The sequence below is a fragment of the Antechinus flavipes genome, chromosome X (assembly GCF_016432865.1).
Source record: "Antechinus flavipes isolate AdamAnt ecotype Samford, QLD, Australia chromosome X, AdamAnt_v2, whole genome shotgun sequence".
Classification (NCBI taxonomy): Eukaryota; Metazoa; Chordata; class Mammalia; order Dasyuromorphia; family Dasyuridae; genus Antechinus; species Antechinus flavipes.
The window spans coordinates 4256300-4258722 of record NC_067404.1 but is presented as its reverse complement, the minus strand read 5'-3'; the positions used below and the strand labels follow the sequence as shown (position 1 = coordinate 4258722).

At 48.1% G+C, this 2423-nt stretch overlaps 1 protein-coding gene across 1 annotated transcript in view; it reads left to right on the top strand.

The window, feature by feature from the left end:
* Positions 1–675, top strand: part of LOC127542973 (uncharacterized) — a 294969-nt gene extending 294294 nt beyond the window's left edge. The window contains exon 8 of the mRNA XM_051968938.1: positions 639–675. The gene's annotated coding sequence lies outside the window, so the exon portion shown is untranslated. The remainder of the gene's footprint in view (positions 1–638) is intronic.
* Positions 676–2423: the final 1748 nt, after the last annotated feature.

Sequence of the window (2423 nt, the reverse complement as noted above, 5' to 3'; positions counted from 1 at the left end):
TGATCAATTTTCTTTTTAAAAACACCCGTGCAAATTTTTCATAGGCCTTAACATTATAACAGTGTCTCCAAATAACTTGGTTAACAGTCTCAAATTTTTGTAAGCAAGAGGCAAACAACGGAAGGTAAAATTTCTCTTTATTCATAAGCATAAGTGCAAGTGTGTTAGTTCTTCAATCAGAGTACTTTAGAACATCAAGCGCATTGTTACAGTCCATTTCTTAATCTAACAACATCTAGATTGCTTTTCTAACAACATAGCCTATAAAAATTTGACCACATTTTCCCATATAAGAACATTTGGAAACACAACAATGTAACAATGTTATGTCGTTAACATTTGAACAAAAACACATTATTAAAACTAAATCCCCTCTGCCGGAGGTGTTCTTAATTCAGTTCTCTTTTGTCTGGAGACGAGGATGTGCTGGGAGTGGAGCGGATGGAGGTCTGTGCGCCCCTCATCCAGTTCCCTACCTTTCCGCCTTCACAGCGATCCCCTCCGTTACCCCCGTCTTACCCTCATCTTCCGGACGGACCCATCCTGAGGGTCCTGAGGAGCCTAAGCCTCAGTGAGTGAGGTACGTGTCCCTCCCTGCTCCTGCCTCAGCCCCTCCCTTTCTTCTTGTCTCATTGCAGCCTTTCCATGAAGCCCCTTCCTCCCCAACTGGCTTTCCTTTCTGCCCAGGAGGATGTGGGTAAGGGTGGCGACAAGGCCTATCATTTGGTTCCCTGAATGGAAACCCCAAAAACTAGAAACCTAAAACTCTGGACACTCAGAACCAATTTGGGGTTTGAGCTATTAGTGCAGGATTCTTCCAGGAAGAATACCAAGAATTCTTTTGTCTCACTCTATCTCTAAAGTTAGTGGTCGCCCAGACCAGGTCTGGGCTGTGGGCCTTATTGCCCCGGGGAGAGGAGGAGGTAATATTTGCATTTTCTGGCATTTCTGGCAAAAGGTCTCTTTTTGTCACACTCTATTTTTAGAGATAGCGGGACCAGGAAATCCAAAACTCTGGACCAGATAAAAGACTTTTTTCTTTCCCTATTCTGTAGAAAATCTACAGAGTTGCTGCAAGAATTTGGGAAAACTAAAACCTTTTACCTTTCCACAACCTAGAAACACCTCTGCCTCTATAATCCTTCCCTGAGCAGAGATACTTGGCTTGAGGAAAGTCCCTCTGTCCAGCCCCTCCAGAGACAAAGGACGTTCCTTTAAGGAACTCTACACTCCTTTTTCTCTCACCAGAAAGCCCTGCCCTCAGGCAGGAACTGCGAGAGGCAAGAGGATGTGTCTCTTTAACACTCCCCACCCAGACCAAGGAGACACATGGCCATTTAGGGGACCCCTCTAGGGGGTCCCAGGCCAGCACTCTCTTTGATCCGTCTTGGGGAGATAGCTGGAGAAACCTAAGAGAAGCCGTGTTTGAGCCCTTCTCCCACTCCACTGTTACATATAGCTTTTGGGGTCTCTGATGGTCAGGCTGTAGCCACGAGGAGAAAGGTCACTGAATTGGAGCGAGCTTGGAGACATGTCTCTACCCACGACTGCTACTCCCTGGACAGGGGTAAGCGGTCTTTCCTTCGGGGTCTTGCTCTCCCAGCAAGATTTGGGGGTTTGGTCGGTTACCCCGTCCCCAAGTTCCAGTGTGGAATCGATAGCTGAGCCCTCGCTATTGGGGAAGTGCTGGGTAAGTTCTCCCTCACCCTCACTGGGCATCTCTGGCCTTTCCTCTCCCTCCCCCATGGAGTGGGGATCACAGAGGAACTCGAGGCCTTTTTCAGACCTCTCCCATCTGGCTTGGCAACCTGCCATTTAGATGCCCTATCCTGCCCCCTTACTGGGGTACTATACAGTGGGGAGATTGGGGGCTCAATCTTATCTTCTCAAATCTCCGGAAAAGTTTTCATCAATTGTTAAAACAGAACTTAGCAGCATTCTGCACAAGCGGGCCACGTCCCTCCCAGACCCTTTGCCTGGTTCTTAAAGAAGCCGCAGCTTCCAGCCCTCAGGAAACGTGCTCGTCCCATGCATTTTAAATCGAGACTCGGTTTCCCTGACTGGGTCATCCTGCTTTAGAGCAGTGCCTCCTGTCACAGCCTTTTAACTGAAGAAGCCTCAAAACTATGCTTTTGCACGCTCATGCTCATGTCTACTTGCTTTGGTCAGTACCTCTCTGCCATCAGGTAAGAGCCATCGTCCTTCCTAGTTTCCAACTGCTCCGAGAGTAGAGGCCTTCTCTTTTTCCTTCTGGTAAAACTGGGAGAGGGTAGACTAGGGGGAAGTACAGGTATCAGAGCCATCATATGAGAAATCTCCTGGTCTCCAGCTCCCTTGGTCTCCTCATCTGCTAATCTATTTCCCCGTGCCTCAAAAGAGCTTCCCATCTGATGTCCCTCAATACAGCACTCCACTGGCCATGA